General features: G+C 40.3%; 1 protein-coding gene across 2 annotated transcripts in view; it reads right to left on the bottom strand.

The window, feature by feature from the left end:
* Window positions 1-21,859, bottom strand: part of ARAP2 (ArfGAP with RhoGAP domain, ankyrin repeat and PH domain 2) — a 168,352-nt gene that overhangs the window by 130,049 nt on the left and 16,444 nt on the right. The window contains exon 1 of one of the 2 annotated variants that reach the window (XM_076336071.1): window positions 5,651-5,673. The exons of the other annotated variant lie outside the window; for it this stretch is intronic. The gene's annotated coding sequence lies outside the window, so the exon portion shown is untranslated. Of the gene's footprint in view, window positions 1-5,650; window positions 5,674-21,859 lie in introns of those variants that run through there. 2 annotated transcript variants of the gene reach the window in all.

The raw sequence follows: 21,859 nt of genomic DNA on the forward strand, positions 1-21,859 counted from the left end.
AACCCAAAGCTTTCCTATTCCCACGCTAGCACCAATTAACTACAGCGTAGAGCTTCTACTCCTTTATCTTCTGAGCCTTAAACTCTTTTTAGCACAGAAACACACCTTCAATGGGAAAAAGGAAAAATGACTGCCTAGAGCACTCTATGTGAACTGTGGGTTCAAGCCCTCTTCAACTGAGAATCCAACTGAACAAGTACCATAACCAGTAAAGTTTACAAAGGTAGAATCACTTCTGAACATGGGGGAGCAGGGGGGGTGGCGGCATGGGTAGAAGTGCCTTAATTGTTTAAATAACTACAATCAGAAAGCTATGGAGGTGATCAAAATACATCTTGCAGATCAGGTCCTTCAAAGAACTGTCGGGAGGGAAAACAGGAAACGACTAACTACTAGCTTTTCAACTCTGTCAAGGAAGCAGTTTTCCCTTGGCCACAAACAGTAGCAGAGGCATAACCCCATAGAAAATTCTGGCCTCTACACTAGGGACATTTAGTATCTCAATGCTCATGACAGTTTTTCCTCAGCATTTTCCAACTCAGCTCTTGCACTCTCCAGACTCCACCTATGTGAGTTGTTCTTTCTTTCAGGGCCATATCCAAATTCACAATTTACAAAATCCAAAGCAGATGGAGAAGCTACCATCCTGAAGGTGTTTGAGACAGCCTGAAATTGCATCTCTTTAAAGAAGGTTTAAGATCAGCAGCAGTTTTTTTCACCTCCCTCTTCCTGTATAAAGAGTAATTTGGCCTTAGGGAAACCTGCTGACTGTAGCAGCTGTCGTGGCATGCAGGTACTAGCCTTAAGCAGCCTGGAAAAGAAAGAATAGCTTCGGTAGAACAGCCTAAGACTTGAGTAGCAATTAGAAAGAAAAGAAATCATATGCCCAGAAAATATCCATAGTAGCAGGTATTGATACCTTATTCTTCAAAATATTTCCTGACAAAAAGGGCACTACTTATGATCTAGAATTGAAGCTTAAAAGATTGCTTGCTTTTGTACTGTATCAATTCCTCCAATAAAAGATAGAACCTCTTCCTGTAAGATTTCCCCAATGTCTTTTGAATAACTAAGTCGTTATTCAGAAAAGCAGTCATAAATAAATCTTTGTGCCCCTCCTCATTGCCCAAAGCCACATACAAATAAATATAAATTTAAAATCATGTACTGAATGGAGCACAACTGTTATCACTGCTATTGGTGACTGTACTTTATTATGATTATGAAATAAATGATTAAATAACCGACTCAATCACTAGAAGTCTTTTATTGCAAAATTTTGTAAATAACTTTATTAATCCCACACTTTCAAAAACTGGTAATCAAAAACAGGGAAAAAAAATCCTCTTTATACTTACACCATATATATAGGCAACATAATAAGAGGAAAAAAAGATGATGAACAAACCTACATTTTTCTGGAAGATATAAAAATCAACACAGCACACATTTTAAATAATGGAACATTTATAGTAAGTCTTTAAATTCTTGCTAATCTCTTTAACTTCATTTTTGGGGCAATATTTTTATCAGCTTTGATCACTGTCCACAAGCCTGAGAAGTGACTTACTATCTCGAATACGAAATTGATACAGTTAAAACTTTTTAGAGAGAGAGTTCTATAGGCCAATCAGATATCAACCTCTCAAGAGCGATGAAGTTTGTTAGGGAGTTAACCCTCACTAAAAGATTCCAAAAAGTCATTTAAATTCAAAAAGCCTTGTATTGAGCTAAACTGATTAACAATCAGCTTTTAGATTTAACTTTGTCCTTTCCCAACATGCGTACTTATCTAAACACTCATCGTTCCTTTAAAAGTTTCAGACATCAGCATTTCTTCAAGCTTTTCATGTAAGCCTCTAGCCATACAAGACAAAATTCAACAGTATGGCCTCCACACATCTCTAAACCCTGAAAAATACAAATATAAATACATAGTCTCTTAAGAAGTTGAATAATATTCTGAGTCCAGAATGAGAAATAGTACAGAAATTACTAAAGTGGGCAAAAAGTATCAGGCAGGCACTGTTTGTGCCAAAGAACAGTCTTTCAGGTATCCATTAATGAAAAAAAACAAAAACCCAAACCCAAAACAAAACAAAAAAACCCCACATGTTCAAGTATATAACCCCCCTGCAATGTTAGCATATGAGTCCAAGTGTTTTAAAGTTAGAGTTGCAATTTTATCTCAGCCATTTCCACCTTCCTTGGCCGTTCTGGGTTTCACGGTGTTGTTTGGGTATTCTTTCCCTGAGGTGTTAGTGTTTATTTTCAGACAGTATCATTCTCTCAATCCTCCATCTTCAGCAGTAACAAAAAAGACACTTAGGAAAGTAGCTTTTAGTTATACATTTATAAATAAATATATATTTTTGTATAAACATATACATTTAAACCCACACATACTCTTTTCGGTATCTAAATACTGTTTTTTCTACATGCTTTGCCCACACCTTATTCTGGAACACCTCCACTGTTGTTACTTCAGGAACTGAAATAGCCAGGTATTATCAGTTATTTGGATCCTAACCTATCTCTGTATAAACCACATAACAACGCAGAGGATTACCTAGCACAGAACAAACTTTCTTTCCAAATTTGCAAGAACCATTACTTTTTGCAGTGTATTTTTATAAATGAAACGTGTAGCAGACTGAGAAAGGAAGAAAATGCTCACTGAGAAGACATTTTGACCACAAAATGCCAGCACTGCTAGATGCTGAAGCCCAAGCCACTTTTTGTTTCTGTAGTAATCTATGGCAGAAGCTGTCAATGCATCCATCAAGATTTATAAAGACATGCTATAGATCTGGCCTAGCTATACAGCTGGTTAGATACCAGCAAGTTCACAGTCACACATATTCTGTGGGTCTGAGCAAAGGGTTATACTGACACCTGTTTTGGTTTGACTACTCAGACAAAGATTCAAGTAACAAACAGCTAAACAAATCTACACACATTGGTGAATGTTTGTATCGCAGGCTAGAAGATAAATACTGAATCGTTTCTTACATTACAATGTTTTATCCTTAGTAAAGGCTTAAGCTCAAGAAGTATACAGAAAAGCAGAACTCGAGGACCACCTTATCCAATATATTAATCTATTTCAATGTAATTAATATCAATTAAAAAAAGAATTTAATCTCCTCCATGGCTTTAATTGCAGAATAAGTCACAACAAACCCTAAAGAATGTTTGTACAGCATTAGATATGTAGTGCATATATATGCTACATACACATTTATATGCATACATTCACTTTCACATCCATATTTGTACCACTACAAGTTTAAGTAAACAATAGTCTTCGACATTAGTGCACGTGGTTGCATACAGCCTGTAAAACAAAACTTTTTCTCTCAGCAGCAAGGCAAAATAGATTTTTCCCACAGTATTTGATAGAAATAAATATCAAAAAAGAAAAGAAAAAAAAAAATCGAGGGGAATTTGGTCTTGCTTAAATAAAACTGATTCTTGCTGTACTATCATATTCTCCAATATAGAGTAACCAAGACAAAAGTCATCATTCAACATGGTTACCAAAACCAGGAAAATGCTATAGCTGTTATACAAAAATCAAGCTTCTTGGAAGACACTTGACCATTCAATTTTATAGAAATAAGGGTAAAACATCTAAATTGCTAATGTGCAGAAAACAACACAAGGGAGACCATCTGGGCTTTTCTTCCAAGAAAATATGTTTTGGCAGGGGATGAATTTCAATTTGTGTTGCACATCCCAAGCCTTGCATGGGATCATCCAACTTTCTTCCACAGAAGATGATGTTTCTCACACTCCTTTTCAAACTGATTTTCACATCCTTCCTTTTCCCATCTTATGGAAGGGGCTCACACAAGGAGGTACAACAACTCAGACTGGCATAACAGTTCTTTTTGTTTTACTAAAAGTGACAGCTAAATAGCACCAAAGAAAAATGACAACACTGGCACAGCACAGAAAAACATACATAACTTTCAGGACCTTTCCTCACACTGAGGATAAGTACTTGCATCTAACATTCTGAAAAGCCGTATCAGTTGATTCTATGATTCTTCTATTCTATGATTTTCATGTTGCAAAGTCTTCAAGACAACATTAATTGGAAGATAGACAGACGAATCTATGTTGAAGCAAGCAAGCAATCCAACTTTTAATAATGAAACGTGTGAACAGTAGGATATAGCTGAATATAGAAAGACTCAAGTGAGACTCTTTTTTTCCCCCTTTTTAAGATCACTACAGATATTAGCCTGAAGAAAGTGTCAAACCTTTAGAACTGCATGGCAAGATAACCACACTTTAAGCAATCAGTTCAACAAACACAAGCAAGTTCAGGCTTGCTCCCAGCTTCTGCTAAACTACATACTAGATTAAGATCCAAATAAAACAGGTAAAAAACCCAAAACAAAAAACCACTACAACAGGACTTACCATCAAGCAGAATGAAATCTGCCAGTAGTGAATTTCATCTTCCCATTGTACTTGACTGCATACAAACTGACAAGATTAACAGGCCTAGAAAACGCTGTAGATCATTAAAGATCTTTCCAAAAACCTACATAATGCAATCAGCATACTGACTGCATGCTCAAAAAAAAAAAAAAAACCACCACCCAACCTCTGCAATGACCTTTTTAAAGTGGTTACTTAATGAATTAACATTTGGATAACTGATTGCAACAATTCCGATAGAACTGTTCCCCTTCCAAATGCGAGAAGTTACTAAGTGTAGTTCAACGTAGTAGATAATTACGAAATACCATTAAGCACATCCTCTGTCAAAATGTTTCTTTGTTGGTTTTTTTGGGGGTTTTTTTGTTTGGGTTTTTTTTTTTTAATTTCAGAACACTTCTCTTCCAGAGAAAAGTTCAGCCACCTTCACTACCTCGGAGTCAAACCTCATACTGCAAGAAATTCCAGTGGGACAACTTGCAGATAGTCTCTGGGGTAAGGAACTGCACGGCATAAACAAGCAAACTAAAGGTGGAATTGGCTGAGTACACTTTAGCAAGTTGCTGTGGCAACACTTCGGTGCTGTATCATTCAATTTGTTTTTTCTATCTAGGACATCCTAGTGGCTCTTTGACTTTCTCACAGTGAACTTCATGCACTTCCTGATAAAATTTCCAGAAATATACTGGCAGCTAACAAGAAGTCTGTTCGTGTCTAACTTCACAAAAACAACTCATAGAGTAAATAAATACACAATAATAAAACACTATTCCTTAGTATGACATTTACATACAGGCCGTTAAAATAATTTAAGCCAGAAAGAAAACAGGAGAAAAAAAACCACACGCCTTACTTTCTACCTGCCTACGAGCTATTTCTTGTCAGATTCCAAATTGGATATCTGACGCTCCTCTGAGACATGCCCTGTACCAAACTACTCAGCCTCGCCCCGGAACTCGCCGGTAACTTTACTCTCCAGCAGTGCTGTTGTCGCTGGCCGCTGCGCTGCCGGCGGGACCGGGACCTCCAGCATCACAGCAGCGGCCCGCGGAAAAGCTCCGTGCCGGCAGCGGCGCGGCCCGGCCCGGCCCGGCCCGGGGAGCCGCCCGCGCAGGCCGCCGCGCCGCGCACGGGGCAGCGGGCGGGCAGTCCTTGCCCTCTGCCTCGCAAACTCCGCACCCCGCGGAGGCTGGCTTACCTCTGGGAAAAAGCAGCGGGGGAAGGCGGGGGAGGGGGGCAGGGGGAAGGAAGAGCAGGACTTTAGATCGCTTCAGCTTTCTTTTCTCCCTCCGGCTCTCCGCTCGCTCGCTTTCTTGCTTTCTGTCTCTTTCTTTCCTTCCTTCCTTCCTGCCTGCCTGCCTCCACACCCCACCCCACCCCCGCGCTGCTCCCCAGCAAGCCGCGCCCGCGGCGCGGAGCTCCCTCCCTCCTTCGCTTCCGCAGAAGGCGGCCGCACCTGGGCGCGGGCGGGGAGCGCCTGCCGCTCCGCGCCCCTCCGCGCCGCCGCTCCGCGCGTGGGCCGCCGGGGCGGGTGCTCAGGGCGTGCTCGCCGGGCAGCATATTTCTTGAGGAGTCGGGAGGAAGCCCGCTTGCAGCCGCAAGCTTCGGCTCTGGGAGCACTTGCTGCCCCAGCGCGTCGCTTCACAGGCGCCCGTATTCCCCCCCGCAGCCTGGGGAGGGGTGGAGTGGGGTGGGGTGACGGCGGGCCTCCCTCCCTCCCTGCCTGCCTGGGGGCCGCGGGCTGCGAGGCAGCCGGCAGCCCGGCCAGCGAGGAAAGGGCTTCCCTGTGTCACCTCCGGCACCAAACGGAGGCACGCTGAGGGCAGGCGCTCCAGGTGCGAGGAAGCAGTATTGCCTTACAGTAGTGGAACAGCTGTTGAGTGATCGCTTGCTTTAAAAAAAAAAAAAAATTACTAAGCTTTCGGTAATGCATGTAACTTCCCCACTTCTAGGAACTCGCCCACATCTGTGAATTACTGTCGCTCAGCTGAAACTAGCTTTTTGTTACACAAAATGAGACTGAAAAGTGCGTTCGTATATTCCATCAGTGTACGTACACATCTTCCTCTTGATGTATCAGTTCTGATTTTTTCTAATTAAATCTAAGGACATACCAGAAGGCTCACACTGCTGTAGGTGAAGTCTGAGGTCTGCCGCTCTATTGAAGCAGAAAAGACGGAAAGATTTACTGAGAAAAAGAGGCCAGTAATTAAAGTGCTCATTTAGGAGCAAGTAAACCTCGGTTCTTTTTCCTGCTTCAAAGACTGCTTACTACATGCTAGATACAGCCTTACTAAATATCCTTACTAATAGTAAGGCTGTTAAAAACTGTTGGTGCCATGGTAGTAAAATGAGGTTTCAGGATCACAATTTTGAATGTAAACAACTTTTTCACTCCAGCTCCCAGTCAAAACAATTAGAAGTTTGAAGTTCAGCATTACAGAACCAATTCCACCAGTGCCAAAGCACCTCTGAAAATCCCGCTGCGAGTCCTAATTATTAGATGCCTAAATACCAGTGTACCAAAAAAATGCAGTTAATTTTACCTCCTAAACTTGCATTATGCAAGGAAATTCTGTGGCAAGAAAGTCCCACTCCAGTGCGAACTTTTGGTTTTCCCTTTTTAGATAACCTATAGAAATTCGTTATGTTTTTGCTTGGCTTTTTACTAATGCTTTTGCTGAGTCTGTCTCAGTGTCATTCCCAATTATTTGCAAAGGGACCCATATGTTTCCAAATCAAGTTAGTGCACAGATGTGATTCAGGTAAGTATACTAACACCCTTTTTGGTCATAGCCTTTCTGGATTGTAACCTAATGACTCACAGAGTCATCCGATCACATATTTGCCTAAGATTTCCACCTAAGCCTAGCTTCCTTTCAGAACAGTAAGAATGCCAACGAATGCTGACTTAGAAAAGGAATTTTAACCACAGTAACTTAAAATATTTGAAAGATTCAGGTCTTGTAAACAACAAAAAACCTACCCCCTTTGTAAGGCTTGCCTTGCCATGCAAAAACCCAATTAATTAGCAGTTTATGCTGGGCTGAATTTCTTTTTCCTGCAAGTCTTAAGCTATAGTCATTGATTAATACCCTTGAGCTCTTCTCTCTTCTCTGTCAAGAAACTCCCAAGTCCTTCTATAAAGTCCACCTTTCTTTCTCTTCCAGGAGACCCGTGTGATTTGCCCGTGTAAGTGGGCCAGCAGCAGAGACCACAGATAATGGTCCCCTCAGTGTTTGTCTTTGAAACAGATGTCAGTCTCTCACATGGAACCCACTAAAAGAGGTTGCCTTCAGCACATTTATGCTTGTGCAGTAATAGCATCTCCCCTCAGAGCATAACGTGACACTGCACCCTGACACACTGCGTATCAACCAGAATTATACTTACCTACTTTTCTTGACCACAGTACGAGATCACAAGATCTGAGATTTTTTTTTTTCAGGGTTGGTTTTTTTTTGGGGGGGCGAGGAATGGGAGAAATAGACATTAAATGTCTGAAACACCTACTCAGTTGTGTTTACATATTTCTGTTTGCAGTATGTCCAGAAGAATTGCAGTATATAAAAGTTCATTTTAAGCCATGTTGTGCTTTTGGGGGTTTAGGGGTTTTTCTTGTCCTTTTGTGTATGTCTAAATGACATTATCAGTATCAGGCAAACCTATACGCTATTTTACTCTTTTTTAGAAATAAAGTAGCATAATTTATGAGATGCTAAGAAAGCTCCCAAGTCTCTGGTTTATCTACAGCATATAGTTCTCTGTCAGAGCATGGAATGGCAGCTTTCTATCACTATGGTAAAAAAAATCTTACAAAAATCTAAAAGGAAATTGCATCTTACTAATTCTGATGTAATTCAGATATGACATAAGGCACAGTACTGTTCTATGGCTTGTTGATACTGAGTTTTGAAAATCTGCTGACAGGCTTGAAAACTGCAGAGATTTTATTATCTGGTAATTTTGTCTTCCCTTGAGTTTCTATGTTGCTATAATGAAAAAATGTTAGGTAGGTAATGTTTTTCTAGTAGGTGAAGATAAAATTTCAGTTTAAAGATTAATTATAAAAAGAAGTTGTAAGACTTTTGCTACATCCTCTGAAAGATATTAGGGCCTTTTGCATCCGCAACTACATTTGACCGTACAAGAAGGTCATTCATAGTGAACATGCTAAGATTGCCTTCCAACTCAGATTTATGGTTACAAAAACCTTTAAAATAGCCTTGTTTTCCATTACTTGATATTGGCCTGATTATTTTTAATATTATCAGTCCATGAGAATAACCATGTAAGTCTGTGTTTAACTGAAGATGGAATAATATCATCTAAACTGTACAGAAACTGATCCTTAGAATATGAATCTACCCCAGATTTCCACACTCTACCTGTGTGGTTTGTCATAAGTCAAAGTAGATGTTTTCCACATTTTTTTATTGTTCATTAAGCTAGTAATATAACTGATTCAAACTGGTCAGCCATTTTCCAGTTCTCAAATATTGTAATTTTTGGATGTGTGTATCTTTAAAACTATGGATCAATTCTACTTGCTGCATATTTATTGCATTTAAGAACTCCAAAACTAGCTGCACAAACAGAAAATTTATAAGATAAACTGGGGGAAACAACTGCTACTCCTTCCTTTATGGATGGCCTACAAGTAGCTCTGATATTGTACAAGTTTGTCAGCTATCTAAAAATACACCGAAGAACTGAGTTTATTTGTGACTTTTAATGAGATAATTTTTCCTTCTGCTGTAAAAATAGCACATATTCCCATTGAACACAGACCAAGCTAGGTGGCAAGGTCTAAGTTCTAAACTTGGTCTTCAGCAATCTTTTCAGGCTCATTTGCTCCTCTTTAAAGCACAGGTAATAAAATTCATCCACCAGTCTCCTCAAGGTGTTGAGAAGGTTAAATGTGTTTAGTTTTTGAGCTTATGAAGCATTGTAAGAAATGGAATGTTAGCTACATCTCAAACAACCAGCAGGTGAATATCTAGGCCTTTTATGACTTGAGCTTCACTACATTATTATTATATATTAATATATTTATTATATATAAATATATAACATATATTTATATATCTAATATATATTGTATATATTAATATATTATATATTAGACCATGGGACTCGCTTTGAGAAACGTGGTCTACTGGGGGCTGATGGGGTCCATCTGTCAGAGGAGGGGAAGAGCATCTTTGGTCATAGGCTTGCCAAGCTGGTGAAGAGGGCTTTAAACTAGAGATGCTGGGGGAGGGGAACCTCAATCCATCCCACTCCTACCAGTTTGATGCCAGGGCCAGCAATAGATGCCCAGAGCCTGGAGAAGGGACACAGGTCAGCAGGAGAGCGCCTGAAGAGCAGCACAAAGGAACTCCAGCCAGTACGACCGCTTCATCGGGGGCCCAACTTCAATGCCTCTATGCAAATGCATGTAGCTTGGGGAATAAACAAGAGGAGTTAGAGATGTGCGCATGCCTGCAGGGCTACGACCTTCTTGGCATCACGGAGACGTGGTGGGATGGCTCCTATGATTGGAGTGTTGGGATGGAGGGGTACAGGCTCTTTAGGAAGGACAGGCAGGGGAGATGAGGAGGGGGTGTCGCCCTCCATGTCAATGACCAGCTGGAGTGCATGGAGCTCTGCCTGGGCATGGATGAGGAGCCAACCGAGAGCTTATGGGTCAGAATTAAAGGGAAGGCAGGGACAGGTGACATTATGGTGGGGGTCTGCTACAGGCCAGCCGACCAGGAAGACCGAGCGGATGAGGCCCTCTATAGACAGATAGGAGCAGCCTCACGCTCACAAGCCCTGGTCCTCATGGGGGACTTCAACCACCCCGACATCTGTTGGAGGGACAACACGGCAGGGCATAAGCAATCTGGGAGGTTCCTGGAGTCCGCCGATGATAACTTCCTTCTCCAAGTGGTAGAGGACCCAACGAGGAGAGGTGCTATGCTGGACCTTGTTCTCACCAACAAGGAGGGGCTGGTGGGGAATGGGAAGCTCAAGGGCACCCTGGGCTGCAGTGACCACGAAATGGTGGAGTTCAAGATCCTGAGGGCACCGAGGAGAGCACACTGCAAGCTCACTACCCTGGACTTCAGGAGAGCGGACTTTGGCCTCTTCAGGGATCTGCTTGGTAGAGTGCCATGGGACAAAGCCCTGGAGGGAAGAGGGGCCCAAGAAAGCTGCGTAATATTCAAGGATCACCTCCTTCAAGCTCAGGAGTGATGCATCCCAACAAAGAGGAAGTCAGGCAAAAACGCCAGGAGGCCTGCATGGATGAACAAGGAGCTCCTGGACAAACTCAGACACACAAAGGAAGCCTACAGAGGGTGGAAGCAAGGACAGGTAGCCTGGGAGGAATACAGAGCAATTGTCTGAGCAGCCAGGGATCAGGTTAGGAAAGCTAAAGCCCTGATAGAATTACATCTGGCCAGGGGCATCAAGGGCAACAAGAAAAGATTCTGTAGGTACGTCGGGGATAAAAGGAAGACAAGGGAAAATGTGGGCCCTCTCTGGAACGAAACAGGAGACCTGGTTACCCGGGACACGGAGAAGGCTGAGGTACTCAATGACTTTTTTGCCTTGCGCCCAAGCCGCAGAAGGCAAAGGCGGGGACTGGGAGAAGGAAGAGCCGCCCACTGTGGGAGAACATCAGGTTCGAGACCATCTAAGGCACCTAAAGGTGCACAAGTCCATGGGACCCAATGAGATCCATCCGTGGGTCCTGAAGGAACTGGCGGATGAAGTTGCTAAGCCACTATCCATCATATTTGAGAAGTCGTGGCAGTCCAGAGAAGTTCCCACTGACTGGAAAAGGAGAAACATAACCCCCATTTCTAAAAAGGGCAAAAAGGAAGACCCAGGGAACTACAGGCCAGTCAGTCTCATGTCTGTGCCTGGGAAGATCATGGAACAGATCCTCCTGGAAGCTATGCTAAGGCACGTGGAGGACAGGGAGGTGATTCGAGACAGCCAGGATGGCTTCACCAAGGGCAAGTCCTGCCTGACCAACCTAGTGGCCTTCTGTGATGGAGTGACTACATCAGTGGACACGGGAAGGGCTACAGATGTTGTCTCTCTGGACCTCTGTAAGGTCTTTGACATGGTCCCCCACAACATCCTTCTCTCTAGACTGGAGAGGTATGGATTTGATGGGTGGACTGTCCGGTGGGTGAGGAATTGGTTAGATGGTCACATCCAGAGGGTAGTGGTCAATGGCTCAATGTCCAGATGGAGATTGGTGACGAGTGGCATCCCGCAGGGGTCCATATTGGGACTGGTACTGTTTAATAACTTCATCAATGACATGGACAGTGGGATTGAGTGCACCCTCAGCAAGTTTGCGCATGACACCAAGCTGAGTGGTGTGGTCGACACGCCAGAGGGACGGGACAAGCTTGAGAAGTAAGCCTGTGTGAACCTCATGAGGTTTAACAAGGCCAAGTGCAAGGTCCTGCACCTGGGTCGGGGCAACCCCCAGTATCAATACAGGCTGGGGGATGAAGGGCTTGAGAGCAGCCCTGCCGAGAAGGACTTGGGGATACTGGTGGATGAAAAGCTGGACATGAGCCAGCAATGTGTGCTCACAGCCCAGAAGGCCAATCGTATCCTGGGCTGCATCAAAAGAAGCGTGGCCAGCAGGTCGAGGGAGGTGATTCTGCCCCTCTACTCTGCTCTGGTGAGACCCCACCTGGAGTCCTGCGTCCAGCTCTGGAGCCCTCAGCATAAGAAAGACATGGACCTGTTGGAGCGGGTCCAGAGGAGGGCCATGAAAATGATCAGGGGGATGGAACACCTCTCCTCTGAAGAAAGGCTGAGAGAGTTGGGGTTGTTCAGCCTAGAGAAGAGAAGGCTTTGGGGAGACCTTATTGCAGCCTATCAGTACTGCAAGGGGGCTTATAAAAAAGATGGGGACAAACATTTTATCAGGGCCTGTTGCAACAGGACAAGGGGGAATGGCTTTAAACTAAAGGGAGGTAGATTTAGACTAGATACAAGGAAGAAATTTTTTATGCTGAGGGTGGTGAAACACTGGCACAGGTTGCCCAGAGAGGTGGTGGATGCCCCATCCCTGGAAACGTTCAAGGTGGGGTTGGACGGGGCTCTGAGCAACCTGATCTAGTTGAAGATGTCCCTGCCCATGGCAGGGGGGTTGGACTAGATGACCTTTAAAGGTCCCTTCCAACCCAAACTATTCTATGATTCTATGATTCTATAGCATCGATATTACTGCTAATAAAATATCAGAAAAGCTAACCTTGGAAATTGCTACAAAGCTTCAGAAAAATGGTAGGACTCTAGTTAAGAATAAGCACAAGACTTGGGATATCTGGGTTCAGTTTTTGCGTTTGCTATCAACTGTTTATGTGACCTTGGGATTCCTCTCAGCCAATTATTCAGTGCATTATAATTCAGTTTCTTTTGTATGTCTCACTGGACACCAATCTACATTTTTACTCAGACGCGTAAGCCAGTTTGACCCATACCCCGTATTTTAATGTAATTGTATAATAGTCAATCTGATTTCCAAGAAGCATCGTAAGATAGCTCCCTGTACTATATGATGGATTTGTATTTTTAGACTATCGCTTTATAAACTAGTTAATGTTCTTCTTTACAGGTATGAAAACACAATGATTGTGGCTTTTGCCATCTTATTTCCTTAATGGTTATATGTTTGACCTTAACACAGTCTCTGTTTTCTTAAAACTACTGATGGGCTCATGAGGTAGTCCCTTTAAGCTATTTTGATATTGATATATGACTTTTGAAACAAATGACATAAAGATGGTGTAACAGGGTGATATACTGTTTACTGATTACTTTTACAATATACTGATTTTTTTTTCTTTCCCTTACCAATTCTGGTGACAGTTAAGTCAGAGTGAATTTTCTGGCTTGTGTATTGCATATTGCACTCAACTACACATGCAAAATCCTCTAAAGGCAAGAAGTTATTCAGATTAACTGAAATACGCTTTCTGAGAACAAAAACACTTATAAACCAATGGTAATGTTTGCTCTAAAAACATCTCTTGTATAGTGGTGATGGGTGAATCAGAAACATTGAACTTGACCTCACTCTCAATGGGAGTCTGCAAAGATGGCAATTCAAAATACACCCCTGGGACAATGTGAGGTTTCTGGAAGTTAAGGAGGGTCTATCTACTGCCTTTTGCCAAAGCATACAATACAGTACTTCCCTGGACTAACCCGCTCCATGTCCTGTCTTGAGCCAGCACCCAAGCCTGTTGATACAGCCCTATGGACTGGTGATCCCCCACTTTTATATACGTTGATATGTGTTTCAATCTGCAGACAACCTGAGAATTTTGTCTGCAGTACAGCTTTATTTGAATTCATTGCTTATGGGGAAGTAAAAGCATGTCCTGTGTATAAGATTCACCTGAGTTCACAAGCCTAAAAATGAAAACAACAAATTTATTCTAGGCAAGGCAGGGGGGTTAAGCTCTTGCTTCAAATGAAAGGCATCTAACCAAGAAAAAAAAACAGATTTAAAAAATACCTGGCATGAATCTCTCATTCTAGCTGCTGCTTAGGGTTTCTTCAAGAAATCTGTCACTAGAAAAGCTAGAGAGGTGGCTTCAATACTTTCTTTTCAGAGTACCTGTGTTCAGTGGGACCTTATCCCAGCACTTCCGTCTCTCATTTATATCTAAAAGTTTTCAAGTTACTTTTGAATACAAATGCAGCTTCAAAGCATGTGGTAAGTTCCTTTTTATTTCTTTGCTATTGCTCTCATTTAGGGAACCTAGTTACCTTGGCATAACTTCTTGTCATCTTTGAGAAGTCTAATGGAGCATTCTTAAACTTATTTGAAAATAAATCCCTCCGAGGAACTTTCCTGCACATCAAAGTGCTAAATTTTTCCCATATTCATCTTTTGCGCGGTTCATTGAATTGTAATGAATCACACATCATTAAGGTTTTATCTACACAGCATTGGCTTGCTCACATTCTACAGAAACCACATATGATACATTTAAAGATGCTATTAGTTTTAAAGGTCACTGTCTCAGATACCTCCTTCCCTCTTTCATTTTACTTGTTGCTTCAGCAAATTTGGCATGGAAAGTAATGAGACATAATAGACATCACAGAACTATTTTTAGAGGAAAAAATTTCCAAAGTACAATCACAGTTAAAACTGTATATAGTTCAACATAATTTCATATTATTATTTAGGTCTGGTGAAACACATTATCTCTCTTCTGTTTCCTCTTTTCTTCCTTGCTTTCCGCCCAACCAAAGAAACCAACTCATGATAGTTGGCTCACTCCCCAGGATTCTGATGCTATTAAAGGAACTAAACTGGAGGCTTACTGTATATACAAATAATACTTCAATAGAAAACTCATAATGAAGATACCCCATCTGTCCATGAATAATTTCTTGTGAAGTTACTAGGTTAAGTCAGAAGCTGAGAAGTATCAAATCTTTGAAGTTTTACTACATACATACCATTTCACATACTGTTTCCTTAGTTTTCAGTCTCTTTTCTAAATAACAAATTGAGAAACAGCCTTAAACGTAAAATGCTAAAAGAAAACTTAAAAGTAGCCAAGCCACCTGGGGAGTACTAGGTGGTACTGTGAGTACCAGTAAACTTAGTCATTTTAGGTAAACAAAGGATGGCATATATGTTCTGCCTACAATTTTGAATTAGATTGCCATTTAAGAAATCTCATTCAAATACTCAGCTGATGTTACAAGCTTTACTGAAATTGGTCACACCACACCATTCTATATCCAGATAGTTATAGTTCTTGCTATCTTTTTCACCTTCTACTCAGAAAATTTCATACTTCCTTCAAGGATTGTTTGGTACCAAAGGCTATCTCTTAAGAGCAATGAAGGTTTAACTCCACTATTGAGGACAGCAGTATAACTGAGAGTAGGACTTTGTCATTAGGAAAAGAAATACCATCAAGTGAAAACAACACTTTCTACGGCCTCTCCTTTTCTAAAAATTAATTAAAATTGCAATTAAGTAAGTGTCACTTCAATATTGGATAGAAAAGCCTACAGTTTTTCTTACCTGATTAAACACTAACATCAAAACAACATCAATCATGATTAATAACTACAAAATACTATTACTGATCACATCAAAAGGCATTTTTCTTTCAAGAATTAGTTTTTCCCAAAGGTTATTATTAAATTATAACTTAATCTTATAAAATGAGACAAAACAACAGAGAGGCTGTGAAAATTATGATCTTCTCCAGGTAAACAGTTAATCAAGCTTCTGACCTTTCAGAGACACTGTGGTAATCTTGTCCTTTCCTTACAAAATAATTGGAAAGCCAATGTATCAGATAAAGGCTCAAGATAATTCAATTTTGTATGCACAAAGAAAAAAAACTATGCAAGATCAAAACCTTGACTAAATGTTTTTGCTTCTTGACTAAATCACTGGTATGGAATTCAAATTACATACTCTGTTCAGTTACTGCAATAGAAAACATCGCTTGTTTATGAATGCTCAGAATCCTGGAGGCCTTCACAGTTCTTGCATACTGAACAAAATTAAAAGGAAATAAATTTAAAAATAAAGGAAATTCTAGTTTAAATTAACGCATTAAAACCATTCACCATTTCTACAGTGCACCAAGGGTCTAAATGAGCATGAAAAAATGTAATGAAAACTGATTAGGGTATTTCAGTGGCTATGGAAAGGCCACTTTTTCTTCGTGTCTGTCATCAAAGTTCACTGCTTTTGTGCCTGCAAGGAATTGTCCATTGTAAGAGAAGCATCAGTAAAAGTGGTTTGTATTTCTTTCACAAAAGGGAGGTATAGGAAATTAATATTACAGTTCAAGGTGGATTTCAGGCAGAGTAGGTTTTCAGCTAAGTCAAGATTATCTCGGGCAGAAGAATGTAAATAGGATAATATATTATATGGATTTGAGAGTATATATTGCTATGTTTGTCTTCCCCTACATTCTTGCTATATTTTGTAGGTCTGTGCTCAAGTAGTAAAGGACAGATTAGATGGGCTAGAAGTTCCTCTGGCCATTCCAAAGATGAGGACCTCTCCCACCAAAGCTGAGGACTCATAAAATCCCAGTCTGCAATCTCTTTGTCTTTGATCAGTATGTACATGATTATTTGTTCCCAGGGAATATTATTCAAACCACTTACAAATAGTTATCAACAATTAAACTAAAAGAGAACACATAAAAAACATAAGCTGCTTTTTCTTTTCCCCCCAGATCACAAAGCTAACCAAAGGCTGTGCCTATGCAGTTTGGCATAGATCAGGCTCAGAAATGAGAAAAGCACGGTTAGCACCCTGATCCCATGTTCTGTGTGTTAGCTCTACCGCAGCACAGCTGAGCATGGCTTGTTTTCTCAACATCGGTCGCCTGAAACCTCCACAGAAGCTAACTTAAATATAATGGCAAATTCAGGTCAAGAATGCTATGCTGCATTTAAGTGAATATAGGTACATAGGTGGCCCCGCACCGGGGTTTAGCACAGGCTCAGACTTCCTTCCCTCCTACGGTCTGGAGCTTTGCCTTTCCTAACGTGAGGCTCATGCACCCTGATTCATAGTTAAGATGGCTTAATGTCGAGTACTGTGACTGTGCTGAGAGAGATATACCTTTTCTAACCATGTTATTTCATAATTATGTATTTGAAGGGTATTATGACTTTCTTCAAAACATCCAGCACTGGTCGCTATAGTATAATGCTAAATGAACCACCCACATGAGCATATAATATAATTTCTATGGCACGATACATCTATAGCACTTTCTTTGCTTTTCTTATACTATTATTGTTTTCTCACCTGGGCCTTAGAATACCAGAGAGGAAGATAAACCATTACACATATTTTCAAAAATGAATAGATCAATAAACACACCAAAATGTATTTATTGTCACATACTGAACTTAGCACTATGCACAGAGTATAAAGATAGAACTTACTGGGTCTGCATCATACAGTCTAATCTCTTTTCCTAGCAGAGCAAAGTCCACTTCCTTTATCAGCTGTGCAACAGTGTTAAGGTATTCTGAAAAGAACATGTACATCTGCTAAAGGATAACTTAATTTAAATGTATACTTTGATCCCTATTTTTCTAAATTTGTTACTTTGTTCCTCCTACATCCAAGGCCACTATTTAATATGGATGTGAAAGCTCTCTTTTTTAAGGACTCTTCGAATAGTTACAGAATATAGTTAAGAGTGAAAGTAACCCAGCAACAGGAATTGTTTTAAAACAAAATCAAGCAGAGAGCCAATTTTCTGCTTTGTTTTTTTTGCTGATGTAGTTTTGCTGAAGAGTAGGATCTCTCTTCAAAAAGGCGAAATTCAATGGAGAACTAAGCTCTGAGGATGGGTTCACAGCTCTTTTGTTATTAGTTCTTTCACACAAAATAAATAAATAAAAAACAACCCAAGACCTGAAAAGATACAATCTAGTAACAATTCTACATCTATCACAATTGTTCTTGCACTTTTATTTCTTACATATTGTCTGTTAATTATTTTCATTTTCTTTCCTCTATATTATATTACCTACCCAGACATAGGGCCCTATGTTGACAATCGGGTTGCAGGACACCCATGTCTCTTTTCCTGTGAGTCTGTTATTGTAAGACCGATTAGCTGGTGTCCATATGTAATGGTAAACATGATAGCTTGCGTCTTCATCCTACCCCTATGGGCCTGATTCTTTCTCAGTTAAAGGATATGTTTTAGGCAGTGATTTCCAGTGAGGCTGGGGATCCACAGTGGCCAAATTGTGAGTTTCTTCTGATACAATATCCCAGAACTGGTTTTCTTTGCATCTCTTTTTTTGTGTGTCTTTTTTTCTTCTGCTCAGGATTTTGTAGTAAAAGCTGAAAGATCAAACTATAGTTTCACTGTTAAAGTTGACTCTGCTGGAAAATGGAATAATATTGTCCTTATCAAGTTGGCTTATTCCTACTGTCTCAACCTCCTCTGTGTAGCTGGTGTGCTGCATAGTAAACCATCTCAGATAACTAATCCAGGCTGAATTTGACTTCACAAAAGTACGAGCTTAAAGTGGTTGTAAAACTCCAGCATTAACTGTATGATATAAACTCTATTTAAATAACCTTTGTACTAGATTCTTTATCATATTGCATTGAAAAGACTTCCTCTTTCACGTATGTCATCTATTATAGGATCTTATTTTCTTCAGTATACTCTATACTATATATTAATATAGGGAGTCATATATTTTCAGAGAACATACACTCACTTTTCTGTAATATTTCTGAATGACTCATGTTCTGTACTTTCTTTACCCTTCATGTTTTCCATTTATATTTTACTCATTTCAGCAACATTTACTTTTACAATCTGCAGTGTTCAGAAAGCTTCAAACATGGCCCAGCTAATCACCTGCACGCACCACGTGAGCCTGGTCTGGGCCATGAAGGCCTATGGGTGCATGCAGGGCCCTGAAAGCTACTACTGCAACTGGATCTCTTTGAGAAAGAGCTTGTGTCAAATAAAAAATGTCTGATTGTTCCCAAAGACTTTGTAGTTATATTGACTAATACCTGCCAGTATGGTACATAAACACAAGCCTTAAATCATAAGACTATCCACTAAATAGCATCAAAGATTAATAAATTCCATTTACATAATTTATCACCATTCTTCAAGTAAGGAGAAACTGGTGAATTAGTAGCAAATATCACAAAGAACAGGTTTTCATAGTCCAACACTGGGACTGAAATTAAAATAGGGTGTGGGACCTATTTTTGTTTAACCAAAACTATGTTTTTGCTATATGAATAGATTAATTTAAAGACCTCAGACAACCTAAATATACATTCTCTTTACTACTGCTGAAGACTAAAAAAGCTGGAAGAGTCAACTGTAATTTGAGTGGCCATTACTGCCTCATTTTCTGTCATGAAACCTGATACATAATCATGTGTTTAAAATTCAAATGTCTTCCAATAGCAGTGCTTGTGTAGTAACTGTTTCAGTAAGAATGTAGCTTACCTAATTGCCTTTACAATAAATTCTTATACAGACCACTGAATAATTACAGAACCTTATACCATATAGTACTTCATATTTTTACAAAAGCTTTTTTTTTGCATGTTTCACTCATGTTTACAGAGAAGACCAATAAAAAATATTACCTCTAAGGCCTGAAATTGTTTTAACTACCCATTAAAAAATCACAACAGTTTATCCACCTATTGATTATGTTTTAGACAAAAGTATTTTCTAAACTAATGTCTTCTTTCAAATATGCACAGACAATTTATACAGATAGCATGTATTAGCTGAAGCAGGAGTTAGATATGTAATTTTTTGACAAAAAAAACAATACAAAACAGTTTGCTTATGGCAAAGAACATGAATATAGATCAGTTCTTGTCATATCTTCTAAAACTGTGTTTATAACAGTGTGTTGTAGTAGCTTCTCATAAGCTCTACAACATTCAATGAATAGCATATTCTGACAATAGGTCCATTTATTATTATCTATTTCACACACAAAGGTTACTTTTTAAAAATCAGATCTTTTAGCTTTATTCAAATTAATGTCTTATTTCATAACTGTCGTAGTTTAACCCCAGCCAGCAACTAAGCACCACACAGCCGCTCGCTCACTCCTCCCCGATGGGATGGGGGAGAGAATCAGAAGGGTAAAAGTGAGAAAACTTGTGGGTTGAGATAAAGGCAGTTTAATAGGTAAAGCAAAAGCCATGCATGCAAGCAAAGCAAAACAAGGAATTCATTCACTCCTTCCCATCGGCAGGCAGGTGTTCAGCCATCTCCAGGAAAGCAGGGCTCCATCACGCGTAACGGTTACTTGGGAAGACAAAACGCCATCACTCCAAACATCCCCCCTTCCTTCTTCTTCCCCCAGCTACACATGCTGAGCATGACGTCATATGGCATGGAATATCCCTGTGGTCAGTTGGGGTCAGCTGTCCCAGCTGTGTCCCCTCCCAACTTCTTGTGCACCCCCAGCCTGCTCGCTGGTGGGGTGGTGTGAGAAGCAGAAAAGGCCTTGACTCTGTGTAAGCACTGCTCAGCAGTAACTAAAACATCCCTGTGTTATCAACACTGTTTTCAGCACAAATCCAAAACATAGCCCCATACTAGCTGCTATGAAGAAAATTAACTCTACCCCAGCCAAAACCTGCACAATAACTCACATCTGTACATCACTAATTGATTTAGTCTGAAGTAATCTAAACAAATACTGATATTGGAAAAGATCCAGAGCTGATGAATCCAGCTATACTATGGTTAGGGGAACAATATGGATTCACACCGAGAAGTTGGTCTATGCAATGCTATACAGTAAATATATAATAATACATTTTTGCCCATCTTTTTTTTTCATTACACATCCCAAAAATTTTGGGTAGGAAGATGATATTTTTCACTTCCTGTACATGAAAGTATATATTCTTCTCAGAGTTCCCTTTGTACTGGGAATAATTTGGAAAAATGTGGAGATGCTGGGCCATCAGAAATGGTAAATAGGTTAATGATTCACATACCTTTTTGTGTTAGCTGTGCAGTGTACTTTCAGTGTGATCAAGCAAAGTATAATGAGTCAAAAGAAATTTTCCTTTTGAATTTAATAATTACAGCTGGTTTCAGCTCATAAGTTTGATAAAAGACACTTTATATCTTTCATTGTTATTTTAACATTTATACAGTGCTTTACATCTTCAAAGCACTCTGCTGACATTACCTTATTAGTTCTTGCAATGCTTAGATGCAATTTTCAGTGTGCTTTTATATCACAGTCCCATTTTAATTGCTATTTAAACCTGCATTACTTATATTTATAATGGGCCATAAAAAGGAATGTTTAGAAGGAAAGCCACTGTACCAACAATTTGTGTAGTACATTTCTTAAACTATAAAATATTTTAGTGTATGTGATACTTCAGATTTAGCACAGTACTGAACTCTGCTAACGAGGGTTTCAGGCCTGTCCTCCCCTAGCAGAGCACGATGTGAACTAGCATCGGTAAGAGAATGTCAGTGCTGTTTCTCCACTTGTTTTCATTGCTGTCCTGGTGAGAATTCTTTTCCTGAACTTGCTGGGTGAGATGGAAATCATTGCAAACACTATCATTGAGGTACCAGTGCTCAAATTTCACCCACTGAAGACAATGAACAGCACAGGAGCCCTGACAGGCACTGGCCCAGGTTGCCTCCAGGAGCACATGGTTGTGAGCCCCTGCGAAAGCAGTGCTGCCCGCTTTCATGGGGGTACTCTTGAGGACAGTCCTTTTTCCCTGTGATCTCCATATAGTCAATTCTTGATGCCGCAGTTAAGGTCAGTGAACTCATGTTTTTCTTGTAAGTTTGCTTCTCAACTTCTAAAGTGTCAAGCAAAATTT

The sequence above is a fragment of the Aptenodytes patagonicus genome, chromosome 4, assembly GCF_965638725.1.
Source record: "Aptenodytes patagonicus chromosome 4, bAptPat1.pri.cur, whole genome shotgun sequence".
Classification (NCBI taxonomy): Eukaryota; Metazoa; Chordata; class Aves; order Sphenisciformes; family Spheniscidae; genus Aptenodytes; species Aptenodytes patagonicus.